The sequence below is a fragment of the Arachis ipaensis genome, chromosome B7 (assembly GCF_059453495.1).
Source record: "Arachis ipaensis isolate K30076 ecotype BB chromosome B7, ASM5945349v1, whole genome shotgun sequence".
Classification (NCBI taxonomy): Eukaryota; Viridiplantae; Streptophyta; class Magnoliopsida; order Fabales; family Fabaceae; genus Arachis; species Arachis ipaensis.
The window spans coordinates 11,926,468-11,953,557 of NC_142442.1; the positions used below are offsets into that span (position 1 = coordinate 11,926,468).

General features: G+C 31.4%; 1 pseudogene; it reads right to left on the reverse strand.

The window, feature by feature from the left end:
- Positions 1–20,450: 20,450 nt before the first annotated feature.
- Positions 20,451–22,712, reverse strand: LOC107606611 (sulfate transporter 1.3-like; annotated as a pseudogene).
- Between the last annotated feature and the right edge of the window lie 4,378 nt (positions 22,713–27,090).

The following is a 27,090-nucleotide window of genomic DNA, read 5'->3' on the forward strand; positions in this document are numbered from 1 at the left end:
TCACGGTAGAAACGGGCTATCAGTTAGGCGAACATTCCCGCATTAGCAATCTCAGGCTATCAGTTAGGCGGACACTTTCGCATTAGCAACCATAGGCTATCAGTCAGGCGGACATTCCCCCATTAGTAACCTTAGACTATCAGTTAGGCGGACATTTCCGCATTAGCACTTTGGCACAAGACCTATTTAACATACACTTTTCAAGTATCTATCTTATTCATTCTTTCTCATTCTTTTCCTCTTAAGAATCTATTTCCTTCACTAGTTCTCATTTCCTTTCTTTTTATTAAGCCTCCACATCACTAATTACATACCCACACCTCCGCATCACCTACATTATTAAACATACCTCTGCATCACCGCTTAATTACACATACCTCCGCATCACCAAATAATCAATTATACCTCCGCATCACCACCTATTCACTCATCTATTATAATCTTAAATCGATTAGTTTCTAAATAATCAAACTTCGTAACGTTTAATAAAAACTCTTTTTCTTAATAAATCGAACTCAAATTATAACTTAAAACAAAAATATTTTCTCAATAGAACAAACTTAAAACATAGTACTTTTCTTGATAATTCGAAAATAAACTATTATGAACCCTAAATCCAGCTTTCTTTTAAATAATGCTTTAAGCAAAGCCTCGAAATTTTGTAAAAACTTGTGCAGCATTTCCTCTAAAATTCGGGCTCTACCACCCTTCAAGGGTTCCAACCAAACCAATTCTCAACCTTTCTAAATGTCAAATAATTTCTCAGTAATTAAAATATTTTCTTTGAAGTTAAGCCACTTTCCATTTTAATAAAATTCAGCTCCTTTTCAATTCTTTTGCTATTGAATCAAACTAATATTTTCTCAAACTCTTTCCAACGATTTCAAACCTAAGTCACTCCTTAGTATAAATTTATAACTCAAACTTTGAATACAAAACATTTTTCTCAATATGAGAAAATACGTAAACCAAATATTTTTCTAACATAGAGTTATTTCTCAAAATAAGCTTGTAAATCAGGTTTCCAAAATAAAATCACTTTTTTGTATTTTTTTTTTGCAAGTATTCGGACAGAACCTCCTTTTAAAAATAGACTTCATTACCCTCACGACTCCCTCACTTCCATCATTCCTTAACTTATCTCAATCCAAACCAGTAGTTAATTCAGAATCAATCAAATTAATTACCAAAATCAATCAAAATCACAGCCAATCATTCACAGTAAAGAAATCTAATCTCAATAATATTATAATTACTAACATATTTGCAATTATTTACTATACTTTTGGGCATTCTTAAATTAAAAACTGTTAATTTTAAAATAAAATCTCCTACCTCTGTATGAAATCAAAATCAACGAAAGCTCCAAAGAAGCTTTCTGACCGAACTGCTTAAGAAGAAAGCGTCAGAAATTGTCTGTATCTCTTAGAACTCCAATTAATCGAACTTAAGAGAAAGAGGAGCTACATCACCGTCAACTTTTACCGAATGAAAGTAATACCAACATGTAGAGGAGGAAGATACAAACACTTTTACTGAATTAGATTTTTTATTAGAGTTACAAATTATAAAAAATCGAAGCCAAAATCTCGGAGGTTCCATGGAAATCTGTCTCTCACCCATGGTCATTTCTCTTTCTTTTCTCCAAAGAAAATAGTTCGGTCTTGCTTGGAAGAAGAAAAGTTAATGAAGGAAGAATGATTAATTGGTATTAATAAGGTGACACATGAGGGTTTATGTGTCATGATTATATATAAATATGTATATATGCTTACAAGTTAAGTTTCTTTTCTTTCTTTGTTCCCAAATGGCTTCGGCCAAATGAAATAATAATAATTTTTTATTTTTTTTAAAATTTTTTATTATAATAAAAATTATTTAAAAATTTTAATAAAATTTAAATTCAAAGTATCATAAAATTTAATTTAATTATTTTAAAAAAAAATTTTAAATAAAATAATAAATTATGAATAATTCATTATTTAATTTTTCAAAAATTCGGAGTGTTATACCCTTATAACTAAACTAAATTCAATTGGCTAAAGTTTTAAATTTATTTTTTTATTTTTTATTATTTTGACTATTATTTAACCTAATTAAATTTAATTTTTGTATCATCACTTTTTTATTCCCTTAAACTCTTTTTTTATTTTTATATTTTTAATATTTTTTTCTATTCCTTGTCTAGTAGTCATCTTCTGTTCATCAAAAAGTAAATTTTAAATTCTCCATTTTTTTGAGTAAATAGCCAAATTGGTCCCCGAAAGATAGCCCATTCTTCAAACGAGTCCCCGTAAGAAAAAGATAATAAAATTTGTCCCCGAAAAATTTAAAATTGGTAAAGTTAGTCCTTCCGTCAGTTGGATGATGACGTGTCACGTTAAGTGCCACGTGGCATATGATGACGTGGAGGGCTAATGCCACGTGTCACAATATGATTGGTTGACATGTCAGATCGGTGACACATGGCATGCCACGTGTCAGGTCAGTGACACGTGGCATGCCACGTGGCACTTGACATGTAAAAAAGTTATTTATAATCAAAATAGTCCTTGAAAGTTCAGACGTAAGTCATATTCATCCCTAAAATTTTAAAAATTAATCAAATTAGTCCTTATATATATATATTTTTTTTTTCTTGATAATATTAAATTTAAAATATTTTTTGATACTACTAATTTTAATAGAAATGTAATTGACAATAAAAAAAATTAGTAATTGTATCTTTTCTTCTTAAAAATTTGTTCAATAAAATTATCTCTCTCCTCTAATTCTTGTCAAAATCTCTCTTATTCTTTTCTATTCTAAAACCTTTTTCTTACATTATTACATTTTGCTATTTTCAATTATAAATTTTAATTATAAATTATAGAACCTGTTTCTCTTTTTGATATTTTCAATTATAAATTTTAATTCAAACAATTATAGTTTAGGTATTAATCTAATATTTCTCTTCATGACTTTATATATTTTATTTTATTCTCAATTTATTCATCTTTATTACTTATTTTTTATCTTTTGTTCTATTATATGTACCTGTGTTGCATATAAAATTTTAAAATAAATAAATTAATTTACTAATTTAGAATATATTTTTTATTTTTAAAAATAATAAAGATAAAATATTTTAATTACAATACATAATTAAATAGATGAACAAAATCTTTTATTTAACATTATATCAAAATTAAATTAAAAAATATAACAAATTTAATTATTTTAAAAAGAAAGAAAGAAAAAAATTGTAAATTAAGGTTATATTATTTTATATAAACATACTTTTATATACATATTTTATTTTTTTATTATTTATATATAATTCTAATTTTAAATTATAAAGACTAGTGTGTCATTAGTTGCTAATGTGCCAATTGAGTTAGTCTTTTATTATTAAATGTGTATAAAAAATTAGTTAAGATAACAAATTATCGATAATTTAATTAAAATGTTTTAAGTTCAAATTTTAGAAATAAAAAATATTTTTGATAAATTATATATAATGAATAGTATTTTAAGAATAAAACTGTTCATTAAATTTTTTTAATTTTTATATCTTTATATAATTAATAATATTTAATAAAATTTATTTTAATGTATATATTTTTGTCCCACTTCTAAAATTTTCTGAGTCCGTCACAGTTTGTTGGTATAAATAAATTAATAGTAGAGTACAAATTTTACTGTGCAGTATGAGTACTTTAAGTACAATGGAATTTAGGAATTAAAACAATCCAAGAAAAATTATGTATTATAAATTTGGTTATCTACTAGTTTAGTCTAAAGAAAAAAAAAATCAAAACAACCTAAGACCTTTTCTCCCTGGTATTTACCAATTTTTATCCGTATTAGTGTTGTGTTTTTCAAGTTTTTCATGTTTTTGTTGGCCTAGCACACAATCCACACCATAGGTTCAATTTTTGGTGCTCAAGTTTTCATTTTGCCCTCACAATAACATTTCATGAGTTATCATATTTTTATCATTCTCACCACTAATTAAGCAAGCTTTCTTTCATAATCCTTTAGCCAGGTGTCATATATTTATTGGTGGGTCAATAATTGGCCACTTCTAAGCACTATTTTTTGTGCCACCAGAGACCTGACCTTATTATTATTATTATTATTATTATTATTATTATTATTATTATTATTATTATTATTATTGTTATTGTTATTATATTTAGTGAATACATATAAAATTCACTTTAAAAGAGATTTCTTAAAGGAAAAGTTTCTGAAAAAAAATCTAGCACGATCCTTGCTAAAGAAAAGGAAATTAAAGAAGGATCGCCAACTCCTGGTAGAACCATAGGAATGCTTAGTACATGCAGCAATAAATGATATATTCATTGAGGATACATCTGATATATCAAATTTTTCAATAGATGATTCATCTGAAGAAGATCATATGTTATATCTGTCTGCTATTGTAATGGTTAACTCTGATTTGTTCCAGAAGAAGAAGACAGAAGAGAGGTCTCAGAGGTAGAAGAAGAAGAAGAAAACAATCCACCGTTACAACCTCAACAATCAGACCTGACCCAGATTAAAGCAAGCAACCATTATTTCATTTTTGACAACCTCCCTCCACAAATATAGAGGAAGGCTAAATGATTTTGGTGCGTAGATTGATACTAGAATGACAGTTTCAAACACAAGTATCCAGCAAGTTCTCTCTGAATTTGTCACTAGAATGACAGGCAATCTTAGAGAATGAATCAACACTCTTAGTGAGTATAAATGCATGCAGCTCATTAATGAAAATGCTGCTCAGTTCTTGGAAACATTACACAAAGAATTTTTAGGAGATATTACTATCATACAAAAAAAAATTCTCAAAAATACTTTGAGATGAGATGCTGCTCTCTCAACAGAAAAGATCCGGAGGCTCACTACAAGAAGATGGCGGCCAAGTACTACCCTCTTGGAGGACAAAGTAATCCATTTCTCAAGCAAGTATTTCTTGCCTTACTTCCAGAAGATCTCCAACCGAAAATTCAGAGAATGATGGTTACTCTAAGAAAGGAGATCTCCACAACAATTCTCAAAAAAATTTACCAACTGGCTTTAGCAACAAATGATCAAACAACTGACAAAAAATTCTCAAAAGCTGAAAGGAACCTGTAACAAATCCTATCTGAAGATCAAGTGCAAGGATGTTGATTCTTGTGATTGCCAAACAAAAAGAAGACACCACTTCAGGAGGACTTAACGGCAAACTTATGGCCAAAATCACTTTGGAAACAGAAGAAATTTAAGAAGAAAAAGACCATGTTATTTCAGAAGAAAGAACTTTAAAGATAAAAAATTCAATAAATATTTCCTTTTTGGTCAGACTGGGCATTTCTCAAAAACTTGTCCAAAAAAAAAACGAAAGAGAGATAAAAATGCTTTAATCTCTACAAGATGCTATCTCTTTATAAGATGATGAAGATCTTGAAACTATATATCCTTGAAGAGCAGTTAGAAAAGGATGAAGACACTCAATATGTCTTGCAAGTCTCTGACTCTGAAGGCAAATGGACTGAAGAAGATGATAATACCTACAGGCCAATCCAAAGCATAACAGCCCTGATGCCTCAACAATGGATAAAAAATGAGAAAGAGCTAGGATAGCTAGGAAGCCTAGGATTCAAGCAAATTGATAATACTCATCGGCCTCGCTTCAGTCTTAAAGTAAAGGCATCAAAATATGATGTACCCATAAGGACTATTACCTTACTGGACACAGGATCCTGCACCACGGTTATCAAACCTGACTTGCTTCCTCCAGAAGCATGAATCCCCTTCAACGACAAATTTACTGCAGCAAACCAACAGATCTTCACAATTGATCTCATTTCTAGAAAAAATGTCGAATTACAGATATTCCCAAGAACAACATAGCTAAGAGTCTTAGGAAGTTATCTTCCTAAACAAGACGTACTTTTCGAGTTTGATGCTTACTATCGGACACAGAGAATTTTTATATGGCCAAATGGATTAAAGTACAAGAAAATTTTTTTGCCATTTGTTACAACTACTAGTGTCTTTGAAATCAGTAAAGCCCCTTCAGAATATGAGGATGTTCAAAAAAGATTGCTGAAGACCTGTTGTGACAGCCATGACAAATTCATTCATCCTCTTTCTCTATGGAAGAATCAGGAATTCTACATTCGACTATCTTTCAAGAAGAATGAAGATATCAATTCCACAAAGGCAACTCATTCAAGAATGAATCCTGAAGATTTAAAGCTAGCCAAAGAAGAATGTGCCGCATTGCTGAACCAAAGATTAATTGAACCCACAACATTCAATTCGGCATGTCAAGCCTTTTACGTTGAGAAAAGATCAGAACAAATTTGAGGCAAAAAGAGATTAGTCATTGATTATAAACCTTTAAATACATTCCTGCAAGATGACAAATTTTCACTACCGAAGATCAATGCCATCACCTCCCGCCTCAGTGATGCTAAGGTTTTTAGCAAGTTTGATCTTAAAGCTAGATTTTGGCAGCTTGGTATTCATCCTGAAGATAGATACAAAATAGATTTTTGTATAGCTTATTAACAATATCAATGGACTGTCATGCCATTTGGATTGAAGGTGGCTCCATCATTATTCCAAAAGACCATGATTAAGATCTTTGACCCCATACTCCATTCAACTCTCATATACATAGATGACATTCTCCTGTCCTCAAAAGATGGTTCGACTCATCAATCTCTCTTGGACCAATTTGCTACCATCATTGAGAAATATGGAATTATGCTATCTGCAAAAAAAGTCACATTGGACAGGCCCAAGTTGAATTTTTGGGAATGACCTTTCGAGATAGATTTTTTCAACAAGGAGATCACATTTCCAAAGAACTGTTGAATTTTCCTGATGACAACCTGTCCACAAAACAAGTCCAACAGTTCTTCGGTATTGTGAACTATATCCGTGACTTTCTTCCAGATGTGACTAGGCACACAAGTCAGTTATCAAGAATGCTAAAAAAGCAACCCCCACCTTGGGGTCCTAAACAAACAATAGCTGTCAAGTACTTAAAAAGAGGTAGCTCAAAACCCTCCCCCATTAAAGATCCCTAGCAAAGGACAACGCATTCTGCAAACTGATGCTAGCAATAATTACTGGGGAGCTGCTCTACTTGAAGAGATTGACAGAACAAGACACTACTGTGCACATGCCAGTGGACAATTCAAAGAGTCAGAAAAGCATTACCATGCCACATACAAAGAGACTCTTGCAATCAAAAGAGGGATAGAGAAGTTCAGTTTTCATTTGAGTCCTTACCACTTTATCGTAGAAATGGACAATACATCATTTCCATCAATGCTGGATGTCAAAGGAAAGATACTTCCAGATTCACAACTCTTGAGATGGAAAGATTGATTTTTTACTATAAATTCACAGTTAAGCACATCAAGAGAAACCACAACATAATAGCTGATTATCTCTCTCGTCCTAATAAAGAACCTCACCAAAAATCCTCTACCTCTTAACAATGAACACCATCCATCCACCAACATTTCCTCTTCCAGACTATCCTCAAGACCATCATTTTTATAAAAGACCAGCAGAGCCATTTCCTTTCTCAGCCAAGTCAACAAATCCCACTAAAGTTAAAAACCTGGCCCGACAATGTCTGTTTTATTGGTTACACAAACTCTTCCTTGTTACACAGATAACAGCCAACCTTCGATATTTTGATATAGACTTTTTCTACTGCATCATTCCCATCATCAAGGGACCAATTCCAGAAAAAATGTTATGGTTCATATGGGCACTTTCTGCTCAATATGATTATGCCATAGTTGTTCTCGCTTTTGCCATGTATCACCTGCTTTATGACAGGCAATTGTCAAGATCACTCCTTGAGCAACTTCTGACTATGTTTGTCTCTATCTCATCTTGCCGAGGGAAACTTTACAATGTACTAGGACTCATGGAATATGGAATATCCCTCATAAAAAGAAGCAGAAATTCTATTGCCTTTTTGTCCTAAGGAGACAATTCCATTATAAGCAAGAAACCCTCTATACAAGATGCAACATCAACATAGTAGGGTACTCAAATATGTGGCCCACAGATGAAAAAATTTGTCACAATAATCTTGCCAAACATCTTACTTTTTGCAATAACCCTGATATCTATACGCTATCAGGAATTATTGAAGGGATTTCTCTCTGCCAAGAAGAGGATGGTTCGAGTTCCTCAAGAACGACCAGAACAATACAAGAAGAGTTAAGGCAATTTTAGACTGATTTCTTTACTGGATCCATCTCTTTTCCAATACCATCACTCGCTCAAGACTCAAACCCATGGGATAATCCACCACTTTCTCATAACACTTACAATTATGAAGAAGAACCAGATGCAAGAATTTATCCACTCCTATCTAGCCCAACACACGTGAATGCAGGAATTGATGATGACACTAAAGAACCAGCTGAAAAGCCGTTAACTACTTATGAATGACTTGGTGATTACCATTTTCATCAAGAAGATGCGACCATGTTTGCTCCACATATGGAACACATAGATGATATTACGGAGCATGAGTCCATCACTAAGTTTGGAGTATAAACCCATCACTAAGCTCTGGCCCGTAGTCAACAAATAATTATGAGTGTGCAGTAAATGTGTAATAATCGAGTTGATAGGATCCTTATCCTCATCCTCCACGTGTCTAAATCCTAGTAGTTTGTTTAAAGTTGTTTGTCCTTATGTAATGATGTAGCAGGAGTTAAGATTCCTTCTTATCTGTCGCATGTCTAGTTTTTATTGGTTGTGCAGATTTCAACCTTATCTGTAAGCCTCTATATATAGAGGCGTCCATCCTTGTAATAGACCAACTTAGTTTCCAATAAAAAGTCTATTGTGAAATGTTCATCATGAATACTTATTAAAATTCTCTCCCTCTCTGAAAACTTGATTCTTTAATATGCCTATCTTTGCTTCTTAGTTTCACATATACTCTAGGCTTGCCTCTTATCTGAGGATCCTGCCTATCAGAAATAAAACTGATCAGATCTATGAGATTTCTTAGTGTTGGAAAGGAAAAGAGTACCAGATTCCTAGGTTATTATGTTAAGACTTCCACTGACGACCTCTATGTTAAAATTATTATAGGTCTGTCTGGAAATAGTTACAAAACATCCATAAAATCTGACCTTCTCTTTTATGAGTACGCTTGGATCCATCCCAGTGGTATCAGAGCCTCATGTCTCATGCAAAGAGAAAGCATATTAAATATGATAGGAAGTAAGAGAGACTTTAAATAAATGTCTAGTTCTGAATCTAACCAATTTGTTTTCTATAATACAGCTCTTACCATCGAAAGATTATCCTCGACACTTAAGAAGACCTTGTCTAATAAAATTGAAAACCTTGTAGAAATTACTCATGTTCCAGAAGATTCAAAAATACTTGTAACCCAACAACCACTCATAAACCCATACACCTTTTACCACAGCCAGAAACGTTCAGCCATAATCAATATCTGCCATCTCATCACTAGAAACCCTACACCCCCTATCAAAGAAATTATCCAGACCTCTCATTTACAACAATGTGGCCTTCAAGCCACAACTGCTGAGCAGTATGTCACGATTGAGATTCCACAAGAACTTATTCGTGATTACCTGCAACAAGGGTATATTCATTTACATCTAGGGAAAATAAGTTTAATCTTGACCTTACATGACAGAAAAAGGTTTATCTGTGACAGCAAAGATTGCACTCCTAGATACCACAATCAAGGAATACCAACACACCCTCATCAGGGCACTTGTCACCACCCTGACAAATGGAAGCGTGATCCTCACGATCTCTCCAAATTTTACCATAACACTCACTGATCCAACACTTGCTCAAAGAATCAAGATACAGGTCCAACTGATTGGAGTAACACAAGATGCTAGTGTTGAGCAGGCTACACTCCAACATCAAGTCTTGTATAGAGTCCAAGATCATGCCTTGGATTTAAACCTACCAAAATTCACAAAAGATGCTCTCTTAATGTTCACTGACAAGAATCATGGGCCAGCCATAGTTAATATTCCAAGAATGATTACTACGGAGGAACTTTCCTCTATAGTACCTTTAGAATGGATTACTAACTATGAAAGAGCTTTTCCACAACACGTTCCTTATGTGCATACAACAATGCCTTCAGTTATCAGCCGAGCACCAGATGGAACTATTAGAACGGTCTTCCAAAAACTAGGAATAGAAGGACAATCATCCTTTTCCAGACAGTCATCATTCAGGAGAATTTGTACTATTTCTCCTCTTACCGTCCAACACACAAGTGATCAGGATGATTGACGATTGGATTTTTGATGGTTTAGAATTTCACAAATGAATTCTCGTTGCAAGTATAGTTCCTAAACCAAACAATAATCCTTTCATACAAAAGATTGTTTGTCACAAGTAACAAACCCCTAAAATTAATAACCGAAGTATTCAAACCTCGGGTCGTTCTCCCTAGGAATTACAATAAAGTGTCTTGTTATTGGTTATGAGTTATATTTGGGGTTTTTAAGCTTTTGGACAAGAAATATAAATGGCAAAGAAAATAAACTAACAACTAACAAAGCTCTTGGCAAGATATGAGAACTAGAAGTCCTATCCTAGTTATCCTTCTCAATTGTGATGAGAATTGTTCATTGCTACCACTTAGTTAACCCTTACTAAAGAAAGGAAAGTCAAGTGGATGAATTGACTTGAGCAACAAGTCCTAGCCAACTCCTAAGGAAAGACTAGCTTTAGTGCACTCCAAACCAATTAGCAATCTCTCCAATTATCAATCAACAAAGGAATTAGATAACTCAAGTGTCACTAATTACTCTACCTAGGCCAAGAGGAACAAAATCTAACTAATAGCTATAAGAGACATTTCATCAAAAACATAGAGTGCAATACAAGTGAACACATAAATTTGCAAGAATTAAAGAGAGATCTACTATAAAGGCAAGAGGTCCACAATAGAAGACTAAATCAATCATGAAACAACAAAGAACTTACCAATTGCATTGAAGGAGAAATGTAGATCTACAAAAGAGAATTCACAAACTACAAACAAAGGAATTACATTAGAAGAAGAATCCTACAAGTGCAATAGAGGAGAGGAACGAAAATTAGAAGAGAGAATAAGAAGAAATAGATCTAGATCTAAGAACTAATCTAATCCTAATCCTAGAGAGAAGAGAGAGCTTCTCTCTCTAGAAACTAACTACAGAGCTAAACTAAACTAATTGGTAACTAACACATGTTTCCCTCTTCACTCCTTGGGTTAAATAGCATCAGAAATGAGTTGGATTGGGCCCACAAGGCTTTAGAATTCGTTGGCCACGTTTTGCTTTAAGTGAACTAGGTGGCAGCAACGGCGCGTGCGCGTACTTTGCGCGTACGCGCCACCATACGTGTAGCAACTATGGCAAATCTTATATCGTTTCGAAGCCCCGGATGTTAGCTTTCCAACCCAACTGAAACCGCATCATTTGGACCTCTGTAGCTCAAGTTATGCTCGATTAAGTGCGAAGAGGTCGGCTTGACAGCTTTCCGGTTCTTCCATTTCTTCATGAGTTCTCCAACTTTTCATGCCTTCTTTCTTCATTCCCTTGATCCAATCTTTGCCTCCTAAACCTTAAATCACTTAACAAACATATCAAGGCATCTAATAGAATCAAGGTGAATTAAATTTAGCTATTTTGAGTCCTAAAAAGCATGTTTTCACATTCAAGCACAATTAAAGGAGAATATACAAAACCATGCTATTTCTTGAATAAATATAGGTAAAAGGTGATAAAATCCCCAAAAATCAATACAAAACAAACCGTCAAATTGGGGTTTGTCAATGATCCCCCAATTCATTACTTCCAAGAAGAAAAATCTGTTTATGCCTCACACATTAATGGCCATTTTATATGGGATATTGAACCAAGTATGTGTGATTCTGACTGTGACTGTGACTTATGGGGTGACTCTGAAGAAGAAGACTACTTGAAAAGGAAGTCAAGAAAAAAGAAAAAGAAACAGAGATGTACTGCTTCACCAAGATTCTATCCACCAGATGAACCTGATGAAACACCAAGATTCAATCCAAAAAAGAGATCCCAAAAAATCTTCAAAGATCATCTTTTGAGCAGTCCTATTGCTCTACTGTATGTGGCTACTAACCAACTTTATGACCAAGAGTTTCCTCCTCTTCAGGTTAGCACTAATGATCAGCGATCATTCGAAGACCATACATGACCCCTAAGAGAGTAACTCCACAAGGATACCAGTCAATCACACCACAAGATGAGGTCTTAAACTGGAAAACTGATAATGTTGTCAGTCAAAATAAAGTCCTACTGAGAATTGACCATACCTTAGAAACACTTATTGAAATGACTGACAAGTTGTCTACACAAGTGTATTTTGTACAAGCCCAAGTCAATGAATTGAAAGAACGCTTAACTAGGCAAGCTCAACAACTTGATCAAGACCTCAAGACGTACATCCAGATTCAGTACTTTGGTCCTAAGTTTCACGAAAAAGACCAAGAGTTGACACGCATAAAAGCACAGCTAAAGCAAATTGAGGAAGATAAGGCGAGGCAAACCAAACCACAAGCTTTGGCCATAAATCTACTATCGATGTATCCACCACCATATTCCACGTACTCTCCCATCGTTACCCCTCCACAACAATCTCCTGATATGCCTGATTATAATAGTATCTTTAAGACAAACTATTATCTTGCTCAAAGATTTAAAAAAAATCACATCATTCATACACTAATAATTATAAATATGTTTATAAATAATTTAATTTAAAAATATTTTTTAGACATAAATATAAACAATAAATATTTTTTATAGGTCGTACGAATACATACACTAATAGTTATAAAAGCTGATAATAGTCAATCGTGCGTGTCAAAACATTGAGACATTTGATTATTAGTTCAACAATCGATCAACAGTAACAGAACAATAGTTGATCCAACTATTGAACAGTGGTTGAAATATGTATATATATAATTCAATTGAGGTTCTAATATAATATATAAATGTGTATCTTTATATAAAAAAAATATAAAAATTAATAATTATTAAATAATAATTTAATCAAATATATTAAATTTATTTATTATTTTTATATAAAAATAACTTTATAGGAATGCTCTAAAAAGTTCACTAACACAACATACAAGTGAAACTTAAGGCTCTATGTTTCATAAAGCTTCTGGTTTCTCTAAAAATCTTGCTTACACGGTTTTAATAGTGTATCCAGGGACCAGTGCGAGCCAGTGATGGTGTATGAGCAGCTCAACGTGAATTGGTTAGTTCAGAATTGTTTAACCAATGGCGAATTTACGGGGACCTAAGGTGGCCATGGTCCTCCCAATTTTTTTTTAAAAAAAAAATTATTATTATTATTATTATTATTATTATTATTATTATTATTATTATTATTATTATATATTAGATTAAATATATTTTAGTATACTAACACACTAAAAAAAATTTACATATTAGTAATTTAATATGTATAAATTATAATGTGTATTATAATATATTAATAGCAATTAGAAAATATTTTTTAAAAAAAATAAAAAACGTATAAAAAAGTTATTAAAAAATATAGGTTTGTATTAATGTAAAAAAGTAACAACTATAAAAAAATTTATTTTGACTCTTTCTATGGTAATAGTAATAATTTAATAAACTTTTTAAACAATAAAATTATTAAAACAAGACTTTAAAACAAGATAAAAGATAAATTTTTAGCAAATTATATAATTGTATATGTTGAAGAAGAGAATGCTTCAAAATTTATTTCAAATGATAAATTGATAATTTTAGTTATATGAAATATCGCAGAACAAATCTAAAAATACCAAAATCCTAAAGTATGTAGTTGAATGTTAATTTATATATAATATAATTATTAATTTTGACCTATATACTATAAATTATATTTTGTTGATTTTTTGTTATATTATATTTTAATTTATTTTGTATTTAATTTGTCCCCTCTTATAAAATTTCTAGATTTGCCAATGGGTTCAACCATGTTGATTTGCTCTGATGCTTGATTTTGACGGCTCACAATATCATATTAGTTTTTCGGTAGATGCGGATGAAGCTTTTGTAATTAACTTTTTTGTTTTTAATTTTCTTCTTTTAATTATTATTTTTATATCAAATTCAGAATTTTATTATTAAATATAACTAAAATGCGTAAATTCACATTTTTATACTATTGCATTTGTATATCTTTTAAACTAGTAAACTAGGAAGAGCTCAAGCTGACATAAAATTTTCCTATAATTTAGATTTTTGGTAAAATTATTTTTAACAACATGCACAAGTTTCATCTCAGTTATATATCTATGTATGTAATTATGTATCTATTTGTATAATTGTAGTGTAGGTCCTAGGTTTCAATCACTACCAATTGTATTTATAAGTTTTAGTAGGGGTGGTAACTTTTTTAGGCTTTTATGTATAGTCAATAGTAATGGTATGACTTTTCATTATACTTGGCCCACACTTTATGTTTTTGTGCTTGTGTATATGGATAGAAAAGGTTAGATGCCCTCATTTCAGAAAAGTATGGTTACAAGTTTTTGAAAAAGAGATCAAATTCGGTTTAAAAAAATCAAAATAAAAACAATCCAATCTCTTATAAAGGTGAAGTAATAAAAATGAATATTTATACCAGAAGATAAAGTTGTATTGAGAAAGAGTGGGTAGGATAAATATTAGGAATGAAAAGGGTTACATAGGTGTATTTTTTTATGTAGAGATCTAAGGATTTAGAAGTTTAGGATAACATTTAGCTTAAATTTATTATGTATATACAAAACATGTTACTTAGGGCAAGCAATTGGCGTGGTTGTTGGATATGGAGACCGATGGCAACATAGTGACAGCCGTCATCTTCTTACTTTCATTACGGTAATCGATTCAAAGTAAGATTATGCTTTTCTTACTATTTAATTGTTTGTATTCATGTTTTTGTAATGAACCATAATACAGGTTTTGTTATGTCTAGAATTCGATTATTTGTTTATTTCTATCTTCTTCTTACTATTAAATTGTCTTTATCCATGTTTGTGTGAACTATGGATAATACATGTTTTGCTAAAATCTAAAATTAGATTATTTATGTATAATTATACTAATCTTGTCCCATTTTAGGGTTTATGGTCATTCATTGAATTGAATTTTGATGAATAGTGATGTTTCTAAATCTAGAACTGATGTCATAGTTTAGGTAGGAGATTGTGACGTGTAGTATGCATTTTTACTTTTTTTTTCCTTCTTGATGTCAGTTGAAATGCTGTTCATGTTATGTTAGTTGGTATATAATATTATAATATATTCTTCTTTTAGATAGATTACGACATTATCTTCATTGGTTCTTTCCATCTTTTTGCTCTTCTTTCTTCCTATAGAGCTAAACTAAAAACTAGAGCTACTAATAAAAGGTAAGGTTGATAACTGGGATGAAGGTGATGGTTGATTTGATGTTTAAGAGAAAGGGTGGAGTGGTTGATGTTATCATCCCTGGATATGAGGAAGATTTCAATCGGTAAACAATGTTGATTTCCCTCCACTATCGCAAAATTTTTGAATTCAAATGTTGAGTTGTTCTTTAGTTTTTGCCTATAAAAGGCTATTGCCTCTTCGATATCGTGCACATCATTCTCTACCCCCATCTCTTCTCTGTCTTTCTACTCTCTTTTCTGTTGTTTGTTCTTTGTTGAGTTTGTTCTGCCTTTCGTAAGTGTGATATTGTGAGATTTGATTGTTTGCAATGAGTCCTCCTTTTGATCCTATCAGTAAGATCATTCCTCCACGTGAGGCCTGGAGGATCAAAGTCAGGGTACTAAGGGCTTGGACTGTACTTAGCTTTGGTAATTCAGATGTTCCAAATTCAATTGAACTTATTCTGGTTGATGAAAATGTGAGCGGTTGATCTTTCCTTTTAATTTGTTGTGTTCATATACTCAGTTTCTTATTAACTTTTTCAATTATTTTTGTTGTGCTTTTGTTTTCGTTCTTGATGAGTTGTATGTTTTTGTTCTTTTGGCTATTCATAGTCTACCAAACTCCAGGCCACTATAAGGAAGCAACTAATACACAAGTTTAAAGATCATCTTCTTGAAGGCAGTTGTTATAAGATGAGTTATTTTGCTGTTGTTTCAAACCAAGGCTCTTATAGAGCTACAAAGCATGAGTTCAAACTCATTTTTCTGTTTCGTACAACAGTGACAATAATTCCTGATGATATAATACCCAAGTCTTGTTTTTCTATATATCCCTTTAAAGACATATTGCAAATGAGTTAGGATCATGACTATTTAGTTGGTGAGTCTTGGCCTTGTGTCTTTCAGTTTCTTCTTCAGTTTCTTTTCTTCTGAAAATTCTTTCTTACATATTTTTTACTCCTATTAACATATCAATGTAGATGTAATTGGTCTTTTGACATTGGTTGGGGAAGAGAAAAACTATGACAGGGATGGTAAAACGGTTAAGATGGTTGTTGTCGAACTTTCTTCACAAAAGTTTGTTGCTCTCATCCTTTGTTTCTGTTTCTATATTTATTTGTATTGGATTCCATTCTGAAAAAAGCTTCTATTGAGTTTTATATTTTTTCATGTGTAGGATGATGCTGCGATGCGCATTATTTGGAGAGTACGTGGACCAGTTAAATGATTTTCTTGCTTCTGGTTATGTTGAGCAATCGGTTGTCATTGTTCAACTTGCTAAGATTAAACCTTTTCGAGGTGTTGTAACTGAATGTTATCTTATTATATGTACGGTTATGTTATCCTGATCTTTAGATCTGTTGACATTCTTTTATTACCCATAGGTCAACCTGGTCTCCAGAATGTTATGAACGCAACGAAAATTTACTTTAATCTTGATTTATCAGAAGTTATTGATTTTCGAAAAAGGTTTGTGTTATCCCTTCCCAAATTATCTCTATGTTGCAGTCCTTTCTTTGTTTTTATTTTATTCTGTTGATGTGAAACTGAATGGTGTTTGTTAAATCTTAGCATGGTAGAACAAGGGATTAATGGCACTCAACCTTTATTCATTGCGAATGAGGGAAAATCTGTTTCATTGGAGGATGACTTTATGCGCTTAACTAGGTGATCCACAATAGATCAATTACATGATAACAAAGAGGTTTATAAATTTGTACTTTTTTCATTCTGCCCTCTGATGTTTATACATAATTCGTATGTTTGAATATACTTGAAGGTGGTTTTAACTAATTTTTTCTTCCTCGATTAGATTATTTTTTTTCCTTCACGTAGTGTTCTGTTGTGCATGGTATGCAAGATGGGAGTTTTGCTATTATGGGTATTATCACTGATATTGTTGAAGAGGGTTGTTGGTGGTATTGCACTTGTGTGTGTGAAAAGGCAGTTTATCCCGAGTCTAGGGTCTATTTCTGTGATGTTTGCATGCATCATGTGACAAATGTGATTCCAAGGTTTCTATCTTCATGATTTATAGCTTTTCAAATAATTACTTCTTGCTCTTTTTGTTTACTTAAATTCTAACAAGGTCTTTTATTAATTTTTCTATTTTATTGTGATGTTATAAGTTCAGACTTAAAGGTCTTTAGTGATGAAGTTGGCTCATTACTCAACTCAGGTGTTGAAGAAACTCAGGTCACACAGTCTGAATTTTCTATTGAATCAAATCTCTTATTCAATTTATTATTGCATTCCATTTTCTCTTTTTATTCATTGGTTTTGTGTTGTTTTCTATTTTTTTTATTTGTCTAGGACTTCCTATCTCATCTTCTGGATAATTCGGACAACATTGGTGTGCGTTCCAAAGTAAAAAAAAATCTTGAATAAGATTTTAGAAAGTCTTGGAGGAAACTGGTGGTCCTTCATCAAAGATGATCAAGGTTGAAGATAATTAGGATGGATAGGTATTTAGCTGAAGTTAGCAGCTTTATTAGGGTTATGTGACTTAAATTCCGAATTAGATTTCATATTTCTTATGCTGACTTATATTTGAAGTGTGTCCTTTTTTTAGATATGTCCAATTATTAGGAGAGTCACAACTTATCCCTTCATGTTTTGGTTGGTCTGTTGTAAGTATTGTTATGCTTTTTTGAATAAGAAAGGGTTTGTGTTAATTTCAAATGTACTCTGTTAAAGATTGGACATATTGTCATGTATTTTAGAAGGACATAGGTTATAGTCAGAGTGTGGAATTATAATGTCACTTTTGTGAATGTAAGCAAGCAAGTGTAATGAATTTTATAATATTAATAGAAGGAAATAGCTTCATTAGTCTTAATTCTTTTGTTTTTTTCGTATGTTGTCTTTTATTCTTTTGTGTTGTTCATGATTAGTTGTTGTTATGCTCCATAATTGCCTTTGAACATGTGTTTTAATTCAACATATCATATGGTTACAGTAAATTCCAATGTAATAGTCTCATTTGATTGTATTGTAATTGATCGAATGTTTGATTTCTATTGCAAGTTTGCTACTATCCTTTTGTATTTGTGCTTATATACTATCTTTTGTTCCTATCAATTTATATCTCAACTTTTTTGTGTTATGTATATAAGTATATAGAACAATATCCATGCGATGGTTAGTCATTACTTCTATTTGTGCTTATCAAAAAATCCAAGCGTGTGTGTGATTCAACAATCTTCTCGATTATGTATAAAGTGATGCGTAATTTTGTCTTTTTGTAGACTGCTGTCGTTTATTTCCTTTAAAATCATGTCTTCCAATCCTGCGACTTTGAGGTTGAAAAGAATTAACACTTTGAAAAGGAAGAAAGCATTAAATCTGGGAATATAAGAGGTGTGTTGCCCTTCTTTTTACTGGGTTAGAGTCGGTCATAGTTATTAATATAAGTTGATTGGTTTTACTTTCATTTCCTATTTATTTCCCATGGCTGGTTCGTTCTTAGTTGCTAAAATGAAATTTGGAGATAAAGCCACTGGAATTAATTATAGTAAATGTTTATACGTTCATTTCACAGAATGTGTTACTTTTAATGGAATATATGTTGTTTGTAATGCTCCTGTTTAATGGTTAACTTTATAGTTAATTCAATATAGATAAATTATTTAAAATATGCATGCAACATCAATCTGATCCGACCTCAATGCGTTAAAATGAAAATATGTTTTCAATTGTATTTTGTTCTTTTTAGATTTTGTCTTGGTTTCATGAATTTAAAGTAAAATTATCCAAGAATGAATTAATATGTATTTTCGTTATCTCTCATGTAGTAAAGACTATTATAATTGTATTAAGATGTTGGTGAACTTTGTATAAAATATTTTATTTTGATTAATATGTGTTTTAGTTGATTATATTTTAAATGAGTTATTATATAAATATCTTTAGAAATTGATTGTGTTAATGCCAAAATTTTAAATTAAACTGTTGAATGTGTTTAGAATTTTAATGTTATTATCTTTGTAATTTAAATATTTCTATTACATTAAAATTAAATATTTTTATATGTTTGATATACATAACCGTTTAAAGTTATACATATATAATTAAATTTAATAGAAAAATTATATTTAAGATCGTGTGAATGCACGGGTATCCTACTAGTACTATATAAAATAAGTAACATTAATGCACCCACGTTTTTCTTAGTTTTTTTGAGTTTATCTTTTTATTTCGGTTTTTTATATATAGTATTTTTTATGGGTAAGTCAATAATTAATCCGTCATATATCGAAATTTTATTTAAAAATTTATTGTTAACAATAAATTGTTACATACACAAAATGAGATTTAAATCTCCAAAACTTACTCAAACAAATTAGTGAACTTTTTTTGACTTATTATTTTTTATAATCATCCACTACAAGAGAACGGGAAATTTATAGCGGTTTATTTATGGATTTGCGGCGGTTTAAAATCGCCGCAAAATGACATATCAGCGTTTCCACAAATGCCGCGTATTAGGGGGTGGAGATTTGATTTTGCGACGGTTCTAATGAACCGTTGGTACAACCACCGCAAATCAGGTTGACAATTTTGCTTTGGTCAATGGATTTTAAAGAAATCTACAATGGTTTTGAAACGTGGGTTTTTTTTTAAAAATGGCGACAGTTCGAAACCGCCGCAATTTCATATACGAGTTTAAAAAAAATTGACTAACTATAATAGTTTATACCATTTTTTTTACTATAACCTATTTTCTTTACATTATATTTATTAAACTTGAGATATTAACATAAAAAAACACTAAATAAATAATATTAAACTCGTAAATAATTCCAAAATGTTAACAAATATCAGACGGTGCTCAATGCTGGCCCACTATTACCAGCACTGCTAACAAATATCATATGGTACTTGTTTACAGCCTAGATGTAAATGATTCAGAATATCCACAGCTTAGAGGATGAAAAATATCAGCAAAAAGATACAAAAGGCACAGTTAAAATCCTCATTAAAAGAACTCTTCAAGGGCATGGATGCCACTGGTGTCTATGTCAGTAACGGCTGCACAAAGAACACAAATTATAAGTTAGTTAATGCTTATAGAAAACTAACAAAAACTAAGGTAGAGAATAGAGACATTCATGTGACATTTCAACAATCAAAAACTGGATTCTTGTTTTGGTAGTCTCCTTTACCTTGTTCTTCTTCATCCATCAATCATCTTAGTATCCTGAAAGAGTGAGATCACATTACTTTCAAATCCTTTTGTAGATTAGAAGAGGGATATTAAACAATGTTTATGTAGAATATGTCAATTTGAAACAAAGAAGGAACACATCTTCTACCTTTCTTTGACATAATTGGAGTTGGAGAAATATATTGCAGAATCAACTCTCACAATAAGTACACCTGGAACCTTACTAGCTTCTGGGTATTGATGGATGTTTCTATACACAGCTGTTCTAGGAATCTTCCCCAAAATACAAGTTCTAGGCCTTGTAACTTCTAGTAGAATCTTTGCAAAGGATATAGAAACCTGCCATAAATATTGACCAGTAGAAACTACTTCACATTTTGAAAGCATAAGATAACTAAGCATACATTAGTTAATATTTAGTACTTACAACAATTAGAAGTCCTATTTCAACAGTGGCAAAAAAACAACACCAAAGAATGCTCCCACGCAGGCAACAAAATCAAATTTATCAATCTTCCAAATCAAAATAGCTGCCTAATAGTCCACAAGGTTGATGACAGCAGAAATGATGATTGAAGAAAGAATGGCATTTGGAGTGTAACGGAAAAGGGGAGTGATGAATTCCAGGGTTAAGACAACTACTTTACTACAGACATCACAATATTAGATACTGCAGTTTGACAACCAGCCATGAAATTCACTGTTGACCTAGAGAAAGAACCTGAAAGCAACAGAAAGATAGATTAGAATCTTGCACTTCAATGATGAACCACAAAACAATACCATAAGATGATTATAATCCTTATTCTCTTTTATATTCCAAAGTCCTTAAAGTCAACCGTGAAGAGTGATAGACTCATTTCTCCCCTATTTTGATTTATTAATAGAAGCAAATAGTGGATAGCTATTGCTTAGTTTTTCTTTCCTTTCGTTCATAATATTTATCACTTTAGTTATTTCATGAAGTTGAATTCAAGCTTACCAGTTGCAACATAATATGAAGTCATTGAACCTACAATATTCATAGCTCCTACTGCTACCATTTCTTTGTTTCCATCCAGTTGATAGTCTTTAACGGATGCAAATGTTCTTCCAATTGCTACAGCTTCCTGATAGCAGAAATGCAATGGTTTGATTGGAATATGGAGGAATATAAACTTTTCAAGAGAGGTATACATTAATGTCAACATTTATTACTTACAGTTAGTGCTATCATGCCTGCCATGACACCAATGCTAAAACCTTTCCCAAGGTAGTCACCAGTGAAATATATTTCTTTAACAAATGAAGGATTGATCCCTTTTTTAATGTTTCTAACCTTCACATATAAATAGACACATATTTAGTTCTGTGGCATTTATAGTCATTCTTGATTCTGACTCCAATCATATGAATAACACAGGGTTCTATCTATTTTACTTACAATTTCTACTCCATGCTTATCTGCACGTGTTATGAATACAAAAAAAAAAAGTAGAGAAGATAACACATATCAATGGGGCAATTGTTGGCACCCAGAAGAACTTTTTATTATTCTTTCCCTGATCCACATAACAGAAAATGATGAAAGGATCATTACAATCCTACTTATAGAATTAAAAGAACAAACAACCAAAATTAATAGGTTTAATTTCTTTACAATGAATTTCACAAATAGAAGAAAACCCAAGAATCTTGCTCCAATGAGTATATATAGTTTCCCAATTCCACTGCAAGATGTTAGATAAATCAATCAATTTCATGCATGCATAAGGAAAACATTAATTAGAAATTGTTGTTTAGGCGGGACTTATTTATATGGAACAGTGATAGATAGAATAACCCATTTTTTTCACTTGTATATCCTTATTACTCCACCACCATATAGGTGACTCAATATTCTTTATTTAGTAGGAGAAACACTCTATTATATGCTAACACAGTGATTAGTCTATGAATATACAATAAGTACGTCTTGACTAACTGTGGCATGATATTGCAAGAAATAAAATTTTCTCTAGCCAGAATAATACTACAACCAAGCCATATCTCATTAGGTTAGGTGCACTAAATGGATCAAACATTATCATCCATAGTATCCTTATCATAGATCATATCTGCATAGAATTTTAAAACATGTTCAAAATACTTGGCATATTGTCAAACACTTGGCATACAAAAGCATAAACAACACAAAATAGCACTAACAAGCATTCTTTGTAACACCAATTCAAAATTCAGCACTAATGACATGAAAAATCAGCAGCATTTCGCAGTGGCTCAGCAAAGTATCAGTCAATTAATCCAAACAAATTGAACTTCAAACTCAAGAAGCTCTTAACAGCATATTTAACTATGTATAAACTAACACTAATTCTAATCAGAAAATCCTAATTTTAACCTAAACTCAATTAACAGGAGCAAATAATCCTAACCAAATCAAATTAACACTAGAATCAACATATGACTAATCCTAAATTAACTAAAATAGAGAAGAAAAGGTGATTTGAGAACCTAAGTCGGAGAACAGAGCAAGAACACAAGAGAGAGGGATGCAGTGGCAGTGACCAGTCGTTGCTGCGTCTGAACTCGCTGGAACTAGAATGGCTCTGTTTTGATTCTGCGACTGAGAATGAGGGAGGCAAGGGCGAGCCAGAGAGCCATAGTGCGAGGTTGTAAGGAGGGGAAGAAGTTGATCGCAGCGGCGCTGGATGGTAGCCGGCGGTGAGACAAAGAAGGCAGGAGACAGGGGAAGAGAAAGAGAGAAAGGGTTTTCGTGGTGGTTGTTCGGCAAAGAAGAAGAAGAAGAAGAAGAAGAAGAAGAAGAAGAAGAAGATGATGGTGGTGGTTTTGGGGTTCTGACGGAGACGCTGGGGGTGATGATCGATGGTGGCGCTGCGTTGGTGGTGGAAGAGAAGCTAGGGTTGGAGTGAGTGAGTGATGGGGGCACATAGGGCCGCTGGCTCTCTTCTTGATATGACTTGCGGGAGTTGGGGTTGGTTCCTTTCGTAGCAGAAGCTCAAACCGCTATCATAACCGCCTCTATCTTGTCAATTTATGGCGGTTTGATAAATAGCCGCCAATTAACCGTCGCTATCCTCCGTATTTGCTGTAGTGATCCTTCATCGATACAAGATGATTAAATATAAAAGTCTATAAATTTTTAAAAAAATAGAAACATTGCCTCTAAAACCGCTACTATAACAATATTCTATAAAGTTAAAATTTTGATTTTAGATTTTTAAATATTATCAGTAGTATATATAAAAGGGTTTTGTATTGATAATTAATTATATTATTATATTAATAAAAATAATTAATTTCTAAATATACTAATTAAAAAATCATCTAATTATATACATCTAGTTCAATAATGAATTTAATTTTGATGCATTAATAATGTAAAACATTTTACATAGCTATACAATTATATCTATTTTTTTAGATAATTATTCACGCAATCAATATAAAAACGGTTGTGCTACGTGTTCATTACTTTTCAGCCATTATTTTCAGCCATCGTATACAAATATGTATTCGAATATAAAATTCAAAAATTAAAAATCAAAACTCCACTCTCACTTAGGTCAACCGCACTGCACGTTCCTCTTTCCAATTTCAATTACACGCCCAAAACCCCTCATTCTCCCTCTCTTGCACGAAAAATCCATCCTCCTTCTTCCTCTCTCGATCGCATGAATCTCCTCTTCCCCCTCTTTACTGAGTTATCAATTTTTGATTTGTTGAATGATCAACCATAAGGCTTGTTCAACCTCGGTGAATCCTTTTTCGATAACGTTACGGAGCGCTTCTTCACTTTTTTTTGGACTTCGATCGTAGCTTCTTGTTACTCTTCTCTGAGATAAGTGGATCTGCTCTAGAAAACTAAAACTCAAAATAATTCTATGATTATGTGCTTTTGATTCTTCATTTTGAGCTTCTTCAACTTGATTACACGATAATGAGCAGGAATGGATGATTAATGTTTGTAGCGTTATTTTGATTTTTTTTTGGTTTTTGAATTCTACTCGACAAATTTCAACTTAGCTGATAGCTTTGTGTGTTCTAGTTCTCTGAAAATTTCAATGCATGTGGAGTTTACTTTTTGCATTATCTTGTTTTTTTCGGTTTTTGAATTCTACTCGAAGAATTTCAACTTAGCTGATAGCTTTGTGTGTTCTAGTTCTCTGAAATTTTTAATGCACATGGAGTTTACTTTCTCAAAGATGGATGTTGAAGTAGAATTAAAAATCTGTTTCTGCGAATATTGCAGCATTTTCATTTTTTTCTTTTTAATTTTCATAAGAGAAAAAAGGAGTTGGAATCTGTTTGCGATATGAGTTGGAGTCTCATTTTTCTAATTTTGTTTTTAATTGATTATAATTGAATTTTTGTGATATAATTTAGAGTCTGTTTGATTATTGTATTGAATGAGTTTGATTATGCCTTGTATTTAAAACATGATATTACAACATGTTTAATTATAACATAGTTGATGTTACTTTTGGCATGTTTGATTATAACTGAATTTTTGTGATATGATTTAGAATCTGTTTGATTATGCTCAGGTTTTAAAACATGATATAATAACATTGTAATCAGTTGAAATGTGTAAAGACATACTTTGTTGCTGGATTGAATCCTTGAAGATCTTTCTTCCAGCCTGCCGAATAAATCCTCTATTGTACATGTATGATTTTGGTAGTTCAACCAATTATAATGTATTCTTCTTAGAGTCATGTTTGTCTTAGAGCATGTAATTTAAGGGAAGAGTATGTAATATTAAACCAAATAGCTTTCATTCTTTTTTTTTTTTTAATTTGAAATTGGAGTTAATTTTATCTAGTTAAGTTGATCTAACTTATCTTGAAAATCCAATTATAATCAAGCATGTTCATAGTGTGATTTATTTAAAAACTCAAGAATAAAAAACAAAGTTCATTTTCGTATTATAATCATATTCAACCTTGCATGTTCTCCTTGTTAAATGTTAACTATTATGTGTGTTAGATTCATGAATATATGATAGTTTGAGTTGGTGATGAAGATGGAAGAAGCAACTGGCTCAAATGTGTAGAACTGATTATCTATAATATGCAGTATAGAACTTTTATATTTATATGTATTTAGGTGAATCTTTTTCTATCGTCTTATCAAAAGGCATTAGGTTTTAGAGATTTTTAAGTGTAATGTTCATATCATATGGATTTCATATATGCTGATATGTAATGATACAATCTTGATTAATATAAATTGTTAATTTATTTGTTTGGATTATATGGCTCTCAATTTTTAGTTGTGAATCCCTTAAATTTTAGTGGTCCACTCTCTTAGTGTTGTAGTCAAAATAGAAATAGGGGCAAAGCAATATAGACAGGAGTTTGAATTTTGGACTTTCTTTGGATTATAGAGTTTGATTATTAATTTAAATTTTATTTGATTATAATTAGATTTTGAATTATGATTTTGAGCGTATTTGATTATAATATAATTTTTTAACTATTTCAGATTTTTGAGTTTGATTACAACTTTGAGGGTGTTATTATAAATTAATTTTAATTTATGATTTGGGACGTATTTGATTATCAATTTTATGATATAATTAGATTAATAATAATCAAATACGCTCCAAACATATTATAAAATTTGGTTATAATCAAACGCGCTTAAGACAATAAAAATTCAAATCCAAATTCAAACTCATTCTTTAATCATATTATAATCAAGTTTGGAATTCATGTAAAACAAACATATCAATAATCAAACTCAAGAATTCAAATTAAAGTTTATTGTGATAACAATATTATAATAAAACACGTTTTAAATTGTAAACTAATCAACACACAAATACATATCAATTTTGTCAGTTCTTTAAATTTTTGTACAACCTCTACTTTAACAGCAATGCACATGATTGAAAATTTTTCTAGTAAATTATATTTCAGATTACATTCTAGATTTAATTATTCTGTTGATTCTTATAGTTTCGCAAAATTTTTAATTAGGTCTCTATACTTTTTTTTTCTTTTTAATTAAGTCTTTGCACCAAATTTTATTTTTAATTAGGCCCTATATTTTTTCTTTTTATTTGGATTCCTACACCAATTTTTTTAATTAGATTCTTATATAATAATTAAACTAATTACTATTAAAAGAGACTTAATTTAAAAAAAATTGATGTAAAAACTTAATTAAAAAATAAAAAATAAAAAAATTTAATTAAAAATTTTACAAAATTATAAAAATCAGCAGAATAATTAAATTTACATTCTATCTGTCAAAATATGTGAACTTGCAATTGACCATAATTTATCTACAAAAACGCTTTCCATTTTTCAAACCTTCTGTCACATCTATATCAATTACTCTTAGCGATGATATAGCTGGTAAAGATCTTGACAAACCAATATATTATGTGATAACAAGATTGAGTCTCATAGTTGTCCCAACTATTATGTATTTCATGTCCATC